Source organism: Aotus nancymaae, unplaced genomic scaffold, assembly GCF_030222135.1.
Source record: "Aotus nancymaae isolate 86718 unplaced genomic scaffold, 86718_ANA_hifiasm-v0.15.2.pri h1tg000014l, whole genome shotgun sequence".
Lineage (NCBI taxonomy): Eukaryota > Metazoa > Chordata > Mammalia > Primates > Aotidae > Aotus > Aotus nancymaae.
Window position 1 is genome coordinate 73,208,706 of NW_026988425.1, and position 19,698 is coordinate 73,228,403.

Sequence of the window (19,698 nt, forward strand, 5' to 3'; positions counted from 1 at the left end):
CAGAAAAGAAATATTGTCTGCCATTTTCACCTCCTTTTCAGCTTCAAGCCCCTTTTTCTTAATCCTACTTACAGGAAGCTGCCTTTTGGAGGTAGGAATGTCTTGCCCTCTATCAGAGGCACCTAAGGAGTTTCTTAAATGCTGATTTCTAGGCCCCACCTTAAAGCTACTGACTTTGAATCTCTGAAGTTGGGACACAGAAATACCAGTCAGTGTTAATTTCTATCGCTCTTCTTCACGTTCTCCCACTTTTTCCTTCCCCACATGGCCAGTGATCTGGCCTCCAAAGAAATTTGTTAAAAATCATACTCCTTGGTTCATGACCGCTCTTTAAGATTCTATCTGATTTACTGCATCTGGTGTGGGGTCTAGGGAACTTCATTATTATTTTTCAAATAGACTATTTCTTAGAGCAGTTTTAGATTAAATGCAAAATTGAGTGGGAAGCACATACTCTCTGCCCAAACACACCACCTCCCCTCACTGTTGACATCCTGCACCGTGGTGGTGCGTTTGTTACAGTCAATAAACCTGCATTGTCACAACATTATCACCCATTGTTCATAATTTACATTGGGGCTCGCTCTTGATATGTACGTTCCATGGGTTTGGACAAATTTCTAATGACATGTAACCACCATTATAGTATCATACAGAATAGTTTCAGTGCCCTAAAAATCCTCTGTGCTCTGCCTATTCATCCCACTCACCCCAAGCCACTGGCAACCACTGATCCTTTCACTGTTTCCATAGTTTTGCCTTTTCCAGAATATCATATAGTTGGAATCACACAGTAGACAGTCTTTTCAGACTGGCTTGTTATTCACTTAATAACATGCACTTAAGGTTACTCCATGTCTTTTCATAGCTTGAAAGCTCATTTCTTCTTAGCACTGAATAATATTCCATCATCTGGATATACCCCAGTCTATCCATTCACCCACTGAAGGACATCTTGGTTGCCTCCAAGTCTGACAATTATGAATAAAGCATCTGTAAACATCTGTGTGCAGCTTTTTATGTCGACATACATTTTCAGCTTATTTGGATAACTACCAAGGAGTGCGATTGCTGGTAAATGTTCTGTTTTCTAAGAAACCACTATACTGTCTTCCAAAGTGACACTACCATTTCACATTCCCATCAGCAATGAATCAAGAGTTCCTGTGGCTCCACATTCTTGTTAGCATTTGGTGGTATCAGTGTTATGGATTTTGGCCATTCTAATAGTATGTCATGATATTCGATTATTTTAACTTTCATTTCCCTGATGACATGTGATGTGGAACATCTTTTCATATGCATACTGGTCATCTGTGTATCTTATTCAGTGAGGTGTCAAGATATTTGGCTCATTTTTTAATCTGGTTATTCATTTTCTTATTGTTGAATTTCAAGTGTTCTTTGCATATTTTGTATAATAGTCCTTTATCAGCTATGTTTTTTTTGTCATCTGTGGCTTGTCTTCTCATTGTCTTGACAGTGCCTTTCACGGAACAGAAGTTTTTTATTTTAATGAGGTCCTGCTTTCACTTTTTTCTTTCATGGATCATGCCTTTGGAGTTATATCTAAAAAGTCATTGCAATGGCCAAGGTCTTCTAGGTTTTCTCTTCCATCCACGAGGGATTTTATAGTTTGCATTTTACAGTGGTCTATTTGAATAAGTTTTTGTGAAGGGTGTAAGGTTGATAGGTTCTTTTTTAATAGGCTTTATTTTTTAAAGCAATTTTAGGTTCACAGCAAAATTGAACGGAAATATAAAGAGGACACTTGATTTTTAAACTGAGTATTCTAAGTGATTCCTATACAGATAAAGAATCAAGTTTTAAAAAGCACAGCCATATTGCCTTCAAATCATTATTCATCAGAAGAGGCCACTTCCTCAAATAACAGTGAGCCTTTAATTTCTCTAAGCTCTTTAGATTACTTAACAGAATACCAGGCAAAAGCAAACATTTAAATTGCATTTTTGTGTTATGAGATTTAAAGAAGTGCCTATGAAGAGCATGCATGATACTTCAAACTGTTGATAAACTCTACAAGAGTAGTATTTTAGATTTTAAATAATATTTGAATCATTTTATAGCATCAAGAAAGGAGGTAACAAAAATATTCCCAAGGACCAACTCTGCTTCAAGACATTAAGCATTACGGTTTCTATCAGTCAGTAGCTTTGGTATTAGCACACAGGCTAGGTTTCTAAACTGTTATTTCACTGTGGGCACAAAAACATGATAGACTTGAAAAGAGTTGTTGGCCAGGTATAGTGGCTCACACCTCGAAACTGCTAGGAAGCTGAGGCAGGAGGATTGCTTTAAGTTTCAAACCAGCCTGGGAACATAGCAAGACCCTATCTTTATTTTTTTAAAAAAGAAAAAAGAGTTGTTAACGAACCCAGGAATCAACTCATACTTTGTAAGCAACAGGCATATAAGTCCCTGTGTAAATGAATGCTGATCAGCAGTGGGTCAACTTATACTGCAATATTAAATCATCCAACAATCACACCTATATTAGAAGACTTGGAGTAAGATTTGAATTTTTTTTAAAAAAAGTCCTTCAGTTAATGTTCTCTTGCAGTTAGAATATGTAGTTTCTTATTTGTGGGAAGAAATAAGTTGAATAAGTTGAAATAATAACTTTTCTATTTTTGTAATTTTTAGGTTCAGGGGCACATGTGCAGGTTTGTTGTATAGGTGGTAAACTCTTGTCATAGGGGTTTGTTGTACAGATTATTTCATCACCCAGGTACTAAGCCTAATACTTAATAGTTATGTTTTCTTTTGCTCTCCCTCCTTCCACCCTCCACCCTCAAGGAGGTCCCAGTGTCAGTTGTTCCCCTCTGTGTCCATGAGTTCTCATCATTTAGCTCCCACTTATAAGCAAGAACATGCAGTATTTGGTTTTCTGTTCCTGACTTAGTTTGCTAAGGATAATGGTTCCCAGCTCCATCCATATTCCTGCAAAGGACATGATCTCGTTCCTTCTATGGCTATATAGTATTCCATGGTGTATATGTACCACATTGTCTTTATCTAGTCTGTCATTGATGGGCTTTTAGGTTGATTAGTAGCTTTTTGAATGGTAACTTTTCTGCAGAAGAACTAGAGACTTCAAGCTATCTCATTTAAAGGTAAAAAAGACATTTGTTAGTGGCAGGTGAGTGTAGGTCATCAGTTGCAAGACACCTTATTATATTCAGTCAGTTTGAGATCAGCCCTAAACCAAAAGAAAATGTTATGTAAATGCTCAACCATAGCTAAGACACCGTTAAACTAAAATGATTCCTTCAGAGTGGCACTTTATCATAAATCTGCATCTAAATGAATAACTGCAAACTTAGTAAATAGTGATAGATTCTCTTAAGTTGCAAGAACAGAAAAACACTGGAGAAGACATTGAAAAGGAAAACAGAAACAGTGGCCTAACCTGGGCTTATGGAAGAAGAGAAATTGGAATCATTTTCAGAATACAGTGTAATTTCATTTCTGTTATTTTGTCACTCTATCCACAGCAAGCTTCCTTTCTCACCGTTTCTGTTTCTCCATGCTTGGCAGCTGTTCCATCATTATAGAGAATCAGTTTCTCTCTGTCTTCATTTTTGCTGCATCTGCCATTACCGACTTTCTGCTCTATTTTCTGGCCTTGTGTTTTCCTCTGGCCTAACTGCCTTCTTTCCAAGTGTCTCTGTTCCTACCCCCTCTACCAATTTGCCACTTTCTTACTTCCTTTGCCCTTCAACTGTTTAAGAAGGCAGACCTGCTTGGTTATGTTAATGATGAGGGGGTGTAGCTCCTGTTACACAGTTTTTGTCTGGGGCCCTCACATGGACAGCAAGCTAGCTTGGAGAGCAGCAACCCCTGGCACGGAATTCCCTGCCTATGGCCTTGTGAACTGATGATTCAAAGGTCCTAGCAGCCCAATGTGTCCTCTTCTTTCTGTACTTGCTGTTTCTCCCTTCTCTCTTACTGAACAATTTATAACTTCCTATGTGGTGTCCTTTGCACCTGCCAGTACCCATTACCCTTCTCACATGCTACCTCCCACTTCTCTACCTTTTCTTATTGTCCCAAACCTATGATGTTTGTTTTTCTGAAATGCCTTTCCCCTGGCTCCCCAGTGACTCTGAACTTGCTGAGCAACTTACAGCTTTGGGATAGAAAGGATTAACTTGGATTCAATGGGTTGTTTTAGAGGTAGGGTGTGTGTGTGTGTGTGTGTGTGTGTGTGTGTGTGTGTGTGTGTGTGTGTGTTTGTGTGTGTGTGTTTTCCATTTAATTTTACTAAGAAGAAGATCCAAAGGGGAACCAGAAGGGCCATCATTTTGGGATAGAAAGGATTAACTTGAATTCAATGGGTTGTTTTAGAGGTAGGGTGTGTGTGTGTGTGTGTGTGTGTGTGTGTGTGTGTGTGTGTGTGTGTGTGTGTGTTTTAGAAGAGCCATCATTTTTTATGACATCTATTATTCACTGTAGTTGGAGGAAAGACAAATTGTTCACCTTAGCTCATGATTTCCACCCAAAATGAGGACATGCAGAGAGAGCACTAACCAGTCTTTCTTTAGCCTCCAAAGATACTCGTCTAACTGTGACTCATCTGATCATTGGTTGAAATATGAGTGATACAACATATGGTGTACATTCAACTGAGTCTCCGTGGCTCAATACAAACAGTACTTCTAGTGCTAGCCCTGCCACTTAGTATCTTTAAAAGAGTCTCAAAGCTTTAAACACTTTAAAACCTTCAAGTGATTTGGGTTGTTTTGAAAAAGTTTGTAGTTACAGACAACAGAGCACACTCACCAGTTTATGAAGACAGGACTTTATTATGGGGTCTATTTAATTTTCAGGGTTTCTGAAAGTGGTAGAGGATCAAGCCTAGATATTTTATAATGAGAAGCGGTACAGTCAGGATCACTGTCCCACCATACTGTGCCAGTAAAAAGTTCATTGCTGCCACCTCTCCTTTGCTGCTCACAAAGATAATGACTAGATACCAGATGCTCTACTGCAAATGTTGCAGAAAATCCAGACTCCAAGATGATAGCTGCCTGAGCAGCCATGTGGCCTTCCCGTTACAAAATTCAATTCTGCTTCCACGTCTCTCATAGATCTGTCTCTTTGGTGAAAGGCAGGCCCATACGGAACCTTAGTCTCAAGGGAATGGGAAAAATGCAGATGTGGGTCTTCCAGCTCTTGTCCACAGGAAGGAATGCAACAAATGAGTTGGAGTCCTATTGATTGAGCCACTCTGTTTTATCTGTCATAGAAGTTATGTTGTTTCTCCTTTTGTTATTTAGTTTTGTTTCATTGTGGTCAGAAAATATCATCTGTACCTTTCGACTGTCTTAAAAATTCTCCTGTTATATTTAAGTGTTCTGTGAGTGCTTGAATAGAAGGTGCTTTTCCTGTCCTCAGGATATAAAGTTTTATGCAAGTATATGTAAAATTTTATACCATTAGGGGCCGGGCGTGGTGGCTCACGCCTGTAATCCCAGCACTTTGGGAGGCTGAGGCGGGTGGATCACGAGGTCAAGAGATCGAGACCATCCTGGTCAACATGGTGAAACCCCGTCTCTACTAAAAATACAAAAAATTAGCTGGGCATGGTGGCGTGTGCCTGTAATCCCAGCTACTCAGGAGGCTGAGGCAGGAGAATTGCCTGAACCCAGGAGGCGGAGGTTGCGGTGAGCCGAGATAGCGCCATTGTACTCCAGCCTGGGTAACAAGAGCGAAACTCCGTTTCAAAAAAAAAAAAAAAAAAAAAAAAAAAAATTTATACCATTAGATCAGAGGTGGAAAGCTATAGCCTATTGACCAAATCTGGCCCACTGCCCGTTTTAGTAAATAACGTTAGTTTGATGACAGCCATGATCATTTGTTTATATAGTGTCTGTGGCTGTTTTACACTACAGTTGAGTAGTGTAACAGAGACCATATGGTCTGCTAAGCCTATAATACTTATTATTTGGTTGACCCTTATATCAGATCCCATGTAAATTAATTATATTAATCACATTTTCTATGTCTTATTTTATAATTTTTTTTTTTTTTATTTTGAGACGGAGTCTCATTGTCGCCCAGGCTGACTGCAGTGGTATAATCAGGCTCACTGCAGCCTTGACTGCCAGGCTCAAGCAGTCCTCTTACCTCAGCCCCCTGAGTAGGAGTAGCTGAGACTACAGGCATATGCCACCATGAGCAGCTAATTTTTGATGTTTTGTAGAGATGGGTGTCTCGCTGTGTTACCCAGGCTGGTCTCAAACTCGTGGATAGAAATGATCCTCCCACCTCAGCCTCCCAAAGTGCTGGGATTATAGGCAGGAGCCACCATGCCCAGACCCTGTTTTATAATGATTTTAATCATATGAATTATACTTTGCAGATTATCTATATAATTTTCCCCTCAAAGTTGTTCAATTTTTCTAGAACTAAGAAACATATTAAACCTGATAGTTCCTTATTTATGAAGTTTTTGTTTTATGTACTTTGATGCTTTGTTATTTGCCACATAAAGTGCAAGTTATATATCTTCATTATAGACTATACTCTTCTTCATTCTACTGTAACCCACATTGTTTTATTTAATGCCTCTTGCATTGCATTTAACTTTGCCTAATATTAACATGATGAGACCTACTTTATTTGAGTTTGCATTTACCCAGTATATCTGCACCAATACTCCTTTTCTTTTTTTAAGTCCTAGTGACTTCAGTATTTCTCTTGAAGACAGCAGATAGTTGTTAGAATCTCTGACCCCCTCTTTTTTTTTTTTTTTTTTTTGAGACGGAGTTTCGCTCTTATTACCCAGGCTGGAGTGCAATGGCGCGATCTCAGCTCACCACAACCTCCGCCTCCTGGGTTCAGGCAATTCTCCTGCCTCAGCCTCCTGAGTAGCTGGGATTACAGGCACGTGCCACCATGCCCAGCTAATTTTTTGTATTTTTAGTAGAGACGGGGTTTCACCATGTTAACCAGGATGGTCTCGATCTCTTGACCTTGTGATCCACCCGCCTCGGCCTCCCAAAGTGCTGGGATTACAGGCTTGCGCCACTGCGCCCGGCCAACCCCCTTTTTTTAATAGGTGAACTTATCCTTTATACATTAACTGATACAACTGATATATTTGATCATAATTTTGGGATCCTATTATTTTTCTTTCTTTTTCTTTTACTTTTTTCTTTTTTTTTTTGAGACAGAGTCTTGCTCTGTCGCCCAGGCTGGTATACAGTAACGCAGTCTCAGCTCACTGCAACCTCCACCTCCTAGACTCAAGCGATTCTCAGCCTCAGCCTTCCAAGTATCTGGGGTTACGGGTATGCGCCACCATGCCTGGCTAATTTTTTGTGTTTTTAGTAGAGACAGGATTTCACCATTTTGGCCAGGCTGGTCCCAAACTCCTGACCTCAAGTGATCCACCTGCCTCGGCTTCCCAAAGTGCTGGGATTACAGGTGTGAGCCACCAAGCCTGGCCCCTATTATTTTTCTTGTTACATATCTTGGTGAAAGTTTTTATTCTTTCTGTTTTTCTACATGGCCCCTTTTTGTTTGTCCATCATCCCATTAATTCTGTTGGGATTGTGTTTATAACTGAAAACAATCATATGTTAAATTTTTATTCTTTAATGTAATACTACAGGCCGGGTGCAGTGGCTCATGCCTGTAATTCCAGAGCTTTGTGTTTTTGTTGTTGTTTTTTGAGACGGAGTCTTGCTGTATTGCCCAGGCTGGATGCAGTGGCACAATCTTGGCTCATGGCAACCTCCGCCTCTTAGGCTCAAGATTGAGCCTCTGAGTCTCGCTGCCTCAACCTCCCGAGTAGCTGGGACTACAGATATGCACTACCACACCTGGCTAGTTTTTGTATTTTTAGAAGAAACAGGGTTTCACCATATTGGCCAGGCTGGTCTTGAACTCCTGACCTCAAGTGATCTGCTCACCTCAGCCTTCCAAAATGCTGGGATTATGAGTATGAGCCATGGAGCCCAGCCTAATTCAGAGCTTTGGGAGGCCTAGGCAGGCAGATCCCTAGAGCCCAGGAGTTCAAGACCAGCCTGGGAAACATGGTGAAAACTTGCCTCTACTAAAAATACCAAAAAATTAGCTGGGTGTGGTGGTGCATGCCTGTAGTCCCAGCTACAGGGGAGGCTGAGGTGTGAGGATCACTTGAGCCCAGGAGGTCAAGTCTGCAGTGAGCCATGATCACACCACTGCACTCCAGCCTGGACAACAGAGTGAGACACCCCCATCACCACCACCCCCAAAAATATGTATATATACACGTGTGTGTGTGTGTGTGTGTGTGTGTGTAAAACTACAGAAAAATATGTCGTGCCAATTTCTTACACTACTTTCCTCCTATTTCTTTTGGCCCCTTTTTTCTTGATGTATTCTGGATTTTTTTCTAAGTTCATTATGATTGAATTATTCTCTCTCTTTTTAACATCAGCTTTTCTTCAAAAATTTATGACACTTATAGTATATTTGGAATCTATACTTACACATATTTTTGTGTTTATGTTTAGCTGGAAATGATGGTTATTTCTAGCTTTTCCAGATCAAAACTTCCCTGCAAGTTCTTTATTGTGATGCATCAACTTAACTAGATTGTATCTTCAATATTTTTTAGAAAGGATTCTTGGTTGCTGTATTTCCCAAATTTCCACATATATGAGCATGGCTTTCTTTTGTTTGTATGTGTGAATGGAAGCTTGACTTTTTAGGGTCTCATTGTTTTCATTCAAGCCTTGGGAACTTTGCATCATTGCTTTTTGGAATATATTGTTGCTAAGGAGAAATGTAAGGTCAGTTTGATTTATTTTTCTTGGGGATCACATTTCCTTATGGTGCATAGATATTCTTTATCCTTGAAGTTTAAAACTATAACCAGAATTTTTTACTAATGACTACATTCTATTAATTTTTCCTAAAACATAGCCCTTTCATTCTCCTTAGTCTAGCTTTCCTTTTATACAGAAAAATTTTATACAGAAAAACCACCAGGTACAGTGACTCATGCCTATAATAACAGCACTTTAGGAGGCTAAGGTGGTGGATCCCTTGCACACAGGAGTTCAAGACCAGCCTGGACAACATTGCAAAACTCCGTTTCTACAAAAAAAATACAGAAAGTTAGCTGGGTTCGATGGTGTGTGCCTGTACTCCCAGCTACTGCAGAGACTGAGCAGGGAGAATCACCTGAGCCCAGGAGGTTGAGGCTGCAGTGAGCCATAGTTATGCCACTGCACTCCAGCCTGGGCTACAGAGCGAGACCCTGTCTCAAAAAAGAAAAGAAAAACTGTTACCACGTGTTGACTCTATTGAACTCTATATGGGACCTTTTTAGTGATAACTTTCATCTCTGTATCCCCAGCTATTCTTATCCTCTGTTGCTCTCTCTTTCTCTTTCCGTTTATTTTCTTCAGATCCTAAGATAGCATAGGTCATGTTTTTTCAATAAAACTTTAAGTTTTCAGGAGGAATCTTCAAATGTATTTTCTTCTTTTTTTCCCAAGTTAGGGTCTTGCTCTTGCCCTGGTTGGAGTACAGTGATGCAATCATGGCTTGACCTCCTGGGCTCAGGCAGTCCTCCCCCCTCAGTTTCCCAAGTAGCTGGGACTGTAGGTGTGCACCACAACACCCAGCTAGCTTTTGTATTTTTTGTAGAGTCGGGGTTTCATCATGTTGCCCAGTCTAGTCTCAAACTCCTGGGCTTAAACAATCCTCCTGCCTCAGCCTCCCAAAGTGCAGGGATTATAGGTGTGAGCCATTACGCCTGGCTTCATGTGTATATTCTGCATTTATCTTTTTAATGTTATAGCCCTTAATTATAAAAATTATTTTTGCATAGGTTGGATACCGTCATTTTCCTTATCTTTGAGTGGGGACAGTTCTACATAGACTGATATTTGCCCAGTGTAGTAAAAGTAAGTATTAATGCGTCTGCCTTTTCCTTATGTTTTTACCTTGTAATCTGTATGGTTATTCAGTTACTTTCAACAGAGATAGGCAGGGAGCAGCAGAGAGCAGTGATGTTGAGCAGCAAATCCCACTTTAGGTGTCCCAAAGCCAGCCCAATTTAGGTATGCTATCTCTGAGCATGCAATCACCATATCTGTTTTATTTTTCATCACTAGCCTGTGTCTAGTCTGGTGTAAGGGGAGAGGGGTGAACAATCTCAGGTTTCTCATGCTCACTCACCTTTAAATTGGAGGACTGTGTGAGATTCTGTGGCTCCCTGGCCATTTATTTTAAAGGTCCAGTCTTATTTCTGTTCAGTCATCTTTGCTTTATAGCAAGTTGGTTCCCTCTGCCCCTCATCTCTTGACCTCTCTCCCTAGTTAGGAAACTACACAGGGGGAAATAAAAATGGCATGACCAATGGACATAACCATACATACTGTGTGTGTGTGTGTGTGTATCCCTGTATATCAAGTGCAAAAAGAAGCAAAATCAGCTTACCCTATTAGAAAACCTCCTTTGATGAAGGACAGGTAGCCTTCTATGGTGATGATAATATCCTTTATCTTGAGATTATACCAGATGCAAAGTCTTAAGTTGTCCTGGTTCTTGGTGCATTGAACAAAGAAATGAACAAAACACAAAGCAACAAAAGAACAAAGCAATGAAAGCACAGATTTACTGAAGTGAAAGTACACTCAACAGAGTGGGAGCAAGCTTGAGCAAGTGGCTCAAGAGCCCCAGTTGCAATGTTCTTCAGGGTTTTTATTAACTGAAAGAATTTGGTAACACCCCCAGTACCCTTTAGAGGCCTCTGATAGGTTATCCCCTATGCAAATGAAGGATTAGACTGTGACCAATTAGAGGCTGAAGGGGAGGCTTGTCCTGTGACCAATCAGAGGCATTTTCCATTTGTGGCAGAGGAGATGAGGTTATGTAGAGGGAGAGGCCTCTGGCCCTTTGTCCCTTGGCCATGGAGAGGAGGAGGTTTTCCTTTTGGTCCAGTTCCAAGAAGTCAGCCACACGTTGGCCTTAGGCTCCCTGTTTCCAGACCCTATTCTCCTGCTTCATTTCCTCCATCAATCTTTATGGGAGGCAGAGGGATCGATGGTTTTTCTTATGTAACTGCTTCATGCTGATTAGGGTACAGTTCCTACCTATTGGGGACCATAAAACTCTCACCTTGTTCTGTCTAGTGGAGACAGGATGACTTCTTGATGGCCGGGGCTGGCATTGTCACCTGGAACTGGCAGGAAGTCCTGCTACATGATCATTTGAAGCTTAATGGTCTTGGTCTCTAGGGAAGAAGGAATAAATCTGGTTAAAAGATTTAACAAACATTGTCCAAAAATCAGTGCAAGTATAATTATTAATAATGGGCAGGCTAGGGGAAGGAGCCATGAAGCCCAACTTAGTGCCCTTGACCAGGAGCCCCATGACTTGGCAGCTGTTGGCATATTTCAGAGGCCTAGTCAGCTAATTTTCAGGTGGCATCCCTTACTAATCCTGATTTGGTTGACATAAAAACAGCATTCTTCCTCTAGGAAAAGCCATAAGCCACCTTTTTCAGCAGTTAGGGGATCCAGTCCCCTTCAATTTTGTAAAGCATCCGCTGTCAAGGAGTCTATCTGATTTTGAATGGTGACAATGCTTTGGGCAATGTTTTCCAGGCTGTCAAAAATCCTTGGACAGCGTTGGTAATAGGAAAGGGAAGTTGCAAGCCCAGTAACTCCCGTTCCTACTCCTGCAGTTATTCCTAAACTCATACTAAAAGGGGCATGCATTAGATGGTTCATTTGTTCCTGGCAGTTGCAGTTAAAGGTAAAATGAGAGACTGGTTATTGGTAGCTCTATTGATCTCAGGGGCTAAATAAAAAAGTGTACAGGTTCGAGTCCAGTTGGCTGGTAAGCATAAGTAGGAACTAGTCCCACACAGGAAAAGGAATTCTTGTTTTTCAAGACCAAAATTGTTCTATACGGTGAACATATGGGTTAGCTTGTTTTCACTTTCCCATGTGGTTAAGGTCCTTACTAAAGTGGCCCCAGTTAAAGGCTGGAAGGAGCCTTAGGAAGTATCCTGAGTTGCTCCAGTGGTTTTGTTCTTCTCCCAGTGTAGGTGGGTATACTTAGTATCCACCAACAACCACCCAGAGGTGTTTTCGTAATGGGGAACGAAAAGGCAGCTAGATGCCTCAGGATTAGTACAGTCTTTCCAAGGGAAAACGTGAACACAGCTAGTGGGCCTACCCTGACAGTACTTATACTATGAATCCTTGAAAGTACCCTTAACTAGGGATGATTTCCCTGAAAACTGTATGGGTTTCCTAAATGATGCAGTCTGGGTAACTGCATAGCTTACACGATCATGTGAAGAGTTAATATCTAGGGTGTAGCTGCATTGATGACTTTTCAAGGTACCCAAGGCCTAACCAAAATTTTGGCTTCTTTTAACACAAAGAGGCGCATGGAATCTTAGTTTTGTGTACACTGATACTGGGCCCCAAATGGGTTTTTGAGGGGATGTGACCCCAGAAAGGTCGCTTTGATAAGACTGGAGAAGGTGTACTGTTCATCCTGTCACTGTAACCTTTGTCAATTTTATAACTTTGAAGTCATATAAGTCATCCAGGTTCATTAATTTGAAGGGAGTTCCTCCTCCCTTATGGTTTGGGTGATAAATCATTTTTTCAGGGGCCCAAAATTGGACTGGGATTGGGATGGCAGCATATTTGGTTGATAATGGAGATAAACAAAGCCAACAGTCATTTGCCAAAGCTGGACTGGTGGTATTTAACAGGCTTTGTGTTAAATTAAAGATCTTATTACCCAGAATTCACTAATTGCCAAAGGGGTAAGGTGAAGCCCTGCTGAAAAATTAAGCTAGTTCCCTGTATACAGGGTCCAGTATAGGCAGGCCATGCCAAATCATTATGGGAGCCAACGGTACTTACGTGTTATTTTATCCTTTTGAATAGGAACTTCAGGTCTTCCACAGGTTCACATGGATAGTGGCTGATGGGAGCTTCAGGTTCCAGGTCCAGGGCTTCAGGTATGGTAGACTTGATCCTGGAAAGATGTGTCCAACTATCTAATCCTAGTACTTTGACTGCAGAAGGCATGGCCAACACCACTGAAAAAGGTCCCTTCTGTTTGAGTTGTAGTTGTTGAGTGGGGGACCCCTTTTTCCATGTTTTAACAAGTACCTTATCTCCTGGCCTGAACTTGGATTGCTGGTTAGTTCCTGATGCAGGGAGCCTTTGAATTCCAAACTTTTGTAATACCTGCTGAAATTATCCCCGGTTAACTAGGTACTGTATTAAGCCAGCCGTTTTCTGGATTAGTAATTAGATCATTAGTTTAAAATGGCCTCCTGTATAGCATTTCATATGACCTCATATTTAGTTTTGCTCTCTGGGAGTTACGGATTCTTAAGAGGGCTATGGGCAGTAAGCCGACCCAAGTTTCTGATGTTTCCTGGCATAGCTTAGCTAACGCCCATTTCAGAGTTTGCTTAGCCCTTCTTTCCTGAGGATTGAGGCCTCCATGCTGAATGTAAATAGTATTTGATTCTGAGAGCCTTAGCAACCCCTTGAGTTATTTGGGAGACAAAAATGGGCCATTATCACTTTGGAGGCTTTGGGGTTACCCAAAATAGGGGATTATTTCCTTAAGGAGAAGCTTTATAACTTCATTAGCCTTCTCTGTTCTGGTAAAGTAAGCTTCAGTGCAGCCAGGTGGGTTAGCACTAATGACAGGAGACAGTCAAATGCCACCCAGGTCATTGTGCACAGGAGGTTTGCCTAAACATGCCCACTGTGAAAAATTCTCTTTCTTACTACATGCACAGTAAGAGAAATAAATCAGCATAGAGTAGCTCAGATTAAGGGCCCACATGAAAGCTGGAAGAATTAGGTGGAGCCAACAGGAATTCACACCTTGCATCTTCTGCAGGGAAGGAGCCTGGCCTCTTCAGCTCCTGTGTGGTGGCCTCGTTTTCAGTCTGTGAGGTAAGAGCCTGTTGGCAGGACCCCCTCTTTCTTTGCTGAGACCTTTCTTTTCACCTAATAAATCTACCCTCCTCACCCTTCAATGTGTCCGTGTGCCTAATTTTTCCTGGATGCAAGACTAGAACCTGGATTTTAGCTGAACTAAGGAGCAGAAAATCCTGTATCACTAGCAAGAATTTGTATCCTCTGCAGGGCAGCATATGGGTAAAGTCCAATTGCCAGTCTTCCCCTGAGTGAATTTGTCTTCTCTGAACTGGTTCCATTAGAGGAGGCATTTTGTTTCCTGGGTTGTTGAATGCACACAGTGAGCAGGCTTGACAGACCTGCTTAATCACCAAAGCTAAGTTAGGCCCAATAAGGAGCCTGTTTATCATGGCCAGAGTAGCATCTCCCTTCATATGGAAAGATTCATGCAAGGTGTTTAGGCCCGGTGCTGTGGCTCACGCCTGTAATCCTGACACTTTGGGAGGCCTAGACGGGTGTATCACTTGAGGCCAGGAGTTCAAGACCAGTCTGGCCAACATGACGAAACCCCATCTCTACTAGAAATTTTAAAAAATTAGCTGGGCATGTGGTGCGTGTGTATAATTCAAACTACTCTGGAGGCAGAGGCCGGAGAATCACTTGAACCCAGGAGGCAGGTTGCAGTGAGCTGAGATCACACTGCTGCACTCCAGCCTGGGTGACAAAGCAAGACCCTGTCTCAAAAAAAAAAAAGAGTCATGCAGGGTTTTTATAACTTTCCATTGGGCTGTTTGAGGGAGATATACTTTTGATCCTGTATGCTACCAGGATCCTTGTTTTTGTCTCCCTTATTCCTTTATTAACTACTCTTCCTGTGACATATATTCAGGTTCTATTTGGGGAATCATAAAAATGGAAGCAGTGCTAAGACTTTTTGGGATTGCACCCTGTGGGCTGCTGCTTTGGCTTCCTTATCAGCCTTTTTATTCCCACATGCTATAGGGGTTAAGTTCTTTTGATGCCCTTTACAATGGATTATGGATATGACTTTTGGCAAGTGTATTGCTTCCAATAGTTGAAGAATTTCGAACCCATGCTCTACAGGGGAATATCTACTAGTTAGTAGTCCTCTTTCTTTCCAAATTGCAGCATGAGCGTGAACCACAAGAAATGCATATTTAGAATCTGTATGGATGTTAACCTTTTCCCCTTTTCCCAATATCAGGGCTTGGGTAAGAGCAATTATATCAGCTTTTTGTGCTGATGTGCCTGGGTGCAGCGTAGTAATGGTATTGTAATTTACTACCGCATATCCAGCCTGGTGGTCTCCACCCCCACCCCACCCCGCTTTTGAGACAAAGCTACTGCCTTCTGTGAAGCAGTCATTGTCTGAATCTAGGAGGGACTGATCTTTTAAATCATGTTAGATGACATATGTGTGTGCGATGACCTGCTTGCAGGAATGATTAATTATTGAGACTGTGGGCAGCAATGAAGCTGGAATTCAGGGTGCTATAGGTTTTAAGGGTAACCTCTGGATTGTCTAGGAGCATAGCCTGGTATTTGGTTAACCTTTCTCCCGTCATCCAGATACGTCCTTTTGTTTCCAGGACTGACTTTACTTGATGTGTGCTTAACACTTCCAGTGGTTGAGCCAGGGTGATTTTAGTGGCTTCCTCCACTAAAATAGTGACTGCTATTGCCCACAGACAGCTTGACCACCCCAAGGCCACTCCATTCAATTTCTTTGAAAAGCAGGCAGTTGGTTTTAATTTCTGTGTTAGCACTCCCACAGCTATACCCCAAATATCGGACCTCTGGGAGGGTCCTTCTCTCTGGACACTTTGTATTCCCTGTCTGTCAGTAAATTCAAGGTTCTTATAGTATTTTTGTTAGATGCCTCCCAGGTTAGACTACACACAAGAAGGTCATCTACATACTGGAGTGTACTCCTGTTTCCCAATTGCAGATCCCTCAGATCCCTTTCTAAGGCTCAGGAAAAAAAAAATGGGGGCTATCCCAAAAGCCCTGAGGAAGTACTATCCAGGTGTATTGTCATTTTTCTCTGCCATTAACATCTTCCCATTCAAAATAAAAAGGTATTGAGATTCCAGGGCCAGAGGAATGAAAAATAAATCATTTTTTAAGTCTAGGACTGAGAACTATTCTGCATTCCCCAGCCCTTGAGTTAAAAGAGTATATGGATCTGCCACTAATGGGTGGACAGGGATCATGGCTTAATTGCCCTGAGATCCTGTAACCTACTGTATTTTCTTGAAGGCTTTAAAACAGGTAAAATGGGGGTATTGTAGGGAGAATTTCAGGGTTTTATAGTCCGTAGGCAAGCAACTCCTTAACTACATATGCTAAGCCCTTTCTTGCCTCTGGCTTACTTGGGTATTGTTTTTGGTTGGGAAAATGACTAGGGCCTTTAAGCTGTATTTTGACTGGCACTGCCATTCTAGCTCTTCCAGGCCTCCCAGTATACAGTGCTAGTGGTTGACCTGTTTGTTGACATGGCCTGGAACATTGTCTGCATCACTTACCATTAGCAATCTTGATGGGTAGCACTTAAATTGCAGCAGTGCCCCTATTTTAATCATATTATCCTTTCTCAATGGGACTGGGGAGCTTGGTCTATTAGAAACTCCTGTGAAAATGTGTTTTTCAAACTGGCAGGTTAAAGGAGGGGTAAAATGCCTGACTTTATTTTTCCCTTCCATTCCTGTAATAGTCATGGTCCTAGGGGAGGGTTTTCCTGAAAAAGCAGTAAGGGCAGAGTAACTTGCCCCTGTATTGAAAAGGAACTGAATTTATTTGCCCGTCACATCACAGTTACCCAGGGCTCCTCAGTAGTAATGATGATGTTCCTGGACAGGGGCAATGAGGAAGTCCCAGGCCCCTTCAGTCTTCATCTAGCTCCTTCTTTTGCACTGCTAGAGTCTTGACTGACTGAGCCCCTTGGTGGGAGCCAGGGCAGTCAGTTCTCCAGTGCCAGGAGTCATGACTGGTGCCTTCACACTGATGGCAGGGGATTAATGCAGTCCTTTGCCTAATGTCCGTTTTTCTTGCACTTGAAGCAAGAGCCTTGCTGGCATCATCCTTATGGCTCTTTGGGTTTCCGTTGGATGCTCTTTCGGCACTTACGGCATTGCCAGTGATGGCTACCATAATTTTGGTTTACCATTTTTTCTCTACTCTGTTCTTTTTTCTCCTCCTCCAGGTCATGATTGTTATATACCATGAAGACAATGTCAAGATGCAGATTTGGGTTAGTTTGTGGTCCCATGTGCAGTTTTTGGAGTTTGCAGGTGCACCTGATGTCCAGAGTAGACTGGCTGATAAAATGCTGCGCCATTAGCACTATAAGCTTGGGAGAGGATGGGTCTAAATTTGTATATTTTCTGAAGGCCTCTTCTAACCTACCATAAAACATAGCTTGTGTGACTTCCCTGATCTTAAAATTTATGGTCTTGGTTATCCCTTTTTTCATCCCTCCAAGGAGTGCCTCAAGAAACTTTGCTTGCCTGTTTATTCCCACAGAGTATTATAATACCATTTAGAGTCAGTGGTGGCACTGTGTCTGGGCCCAGATGATTTCCCTGGGGGTTTCAGGCAAACATATTGACTGCCTCACAGTAGGCAGCTTCAAAAATCCTTTCCCTTTCCACAGGGGTGTAGCAGCATGCTAAAATGAATTGGATACCTCTCTATGATTAATTGAAGGCCAGAACCAAGGTTTGGAACCCATCTACAAACTTGTCAGGGTCGTCAGAGTACCTTCCCAGTTTTCTTTCCATTGTTGAATATCAGTTATGGAAAATGAGACTTGCACTCAAACTGGCCCTTCTGCTCCTGCTACTTCCGTAAGAGGCAGTAGTGCCAGGGGAGCTGCTGAGTAGGGTGTTCTACTTCGGTTATGTTGGGGGCTTCATGTAATTTTTTCCTTCTCTGGCTGGCCTTGCATGGTTGGAGCATTTGGCAAGGGGTTATATAGGGGTAGCTGTGGTTCCCCCTGAGAGATAAGTGGCCCTTGTGAGAGAGGATCATTCACAATCCCCGGCTCAACGTTGGGCTCTCCGTTTGAGGGCAAGTCTTGGGAGACTTACAGATGGAAGTATTCTGATACAAAGCCATAAAAGCTTGAATATATGGTATTTCTGACCATTTACCCTGTCTTTTGCAAAATAAGTCTAATTGCAGAATAGTGTCATAGTTAAGGCGCCCATTGACTGGCCATTATTCCTGACTGCCCAGCTGATATTGGGGCCATGCAATATTACAATGAAAAATCAAGTGTTTCCTTTTCAGATTGTCAGGGTCAAATTGATTCCAATGGTTTAGGATGCAGCTAAGATGGGAATCAGGTGGAATAGATGGAGTACTTCCCATATCAGTCTGGAAAAGAAAAGAGATCCTAAGGAGGGCTTATTTATTTATTTATTTATTTACTATCTAAGGCTACAGTAACCAAAAGGAGGATTTATTTATTGACCCACAATTTCTGCCTGGGACAGATGAATAAAATTGGGCATAATTTTGAGCCTAAACCTAATCTTAGCCATACTTTTTGGATCGGCTTATTTTAAAAAATAAAATGTTAGTCTATATTCCTGCTGATGAATTATTTAAATAAGTATCCAATTCACATTATTTCTGAAGGCTATAGATGTGTTCAGGAGAAGCCTTTAAGAATTCTTATTTGTCCTCTGCTGTCTCTTTGTAGCTGCAACTTGCCTGTCAGAACAGCACACACAGTTACTTCTTTGTGTAAAACGTGTAAATAATGCATGTTTAGTCGTATGCATTTTTGGATTGTTTTTGTTTTGTTCAAGCTCTGAAATATATTTGTGAAAGTTTTAATTTTATGAATCAAAAATGAAGTAGGGGTATAGCAGTTTCTGATGATTAGAAACAGAAGAAAAGTCAATGATGAGGAAATCTTAGCTCTGTCTTAGGAGTTCACAGCCTGTATGGGTCAGAATGGATTTGTCTGTGCTCTGTTGTATTGGTAATGATTTCAACAATATCTAATACCACCTATAATTTACTATCAATAGTAGTAGGGGATGATAAAGTATATTATTACTTTCATGCTTATTTCCCAACAAATTTGTTTCTCTGATTGAGGAATAATATCAAGTAGCTTAAAAAATAAAATAAGCTGGGCATGGTGGCTCACACCTGTAATCGCACCACTTTGGAGGGCTGAAGCAAGAGGATCACTTGAGCCCAGGAGTCTGAGACCATCCTGGACAACATAGCGAGACTCTGTCTCTACAAAAAAATAAATGAGCCAGGTATGGGGAGTGCACTTGTAGATCCCAGTGACTCTGAGGTGGAAGGATCGCTTGAGCCCAGGAGGTCAAGGCTGCAGTGATCCTTGATCACACTACTGCACTCCAGCCTGGATCACAGAGCAAGACCCTGTCTCAAAAAAATTAATTAATTAATTAATTAAAAAGAGAATCGAGACTTTAATTTCCAGTTCAGATGGAGTAAGCAGCACATACCATTTTACCTTTCCCAATGATTACAACCAAAAACCCTTGAAAGAAAACATAAAACAATTAGGAGTCTGAAAAGTAAATAATAGCAGGCAGACTGGGGAGGGAAATAAAGACTGAGGGATAATCCATACGGTGGTGAGGTCCTGGGTTTTGTGTGTTTCTTCTTCCTCCCGTATCTTCTGGCCTATAGACTAAAAGGTCTAGTGCACAGTGGGTGTGGACAGAAAAAGCTCTACAAGAAACCTTCCTTTTACAGG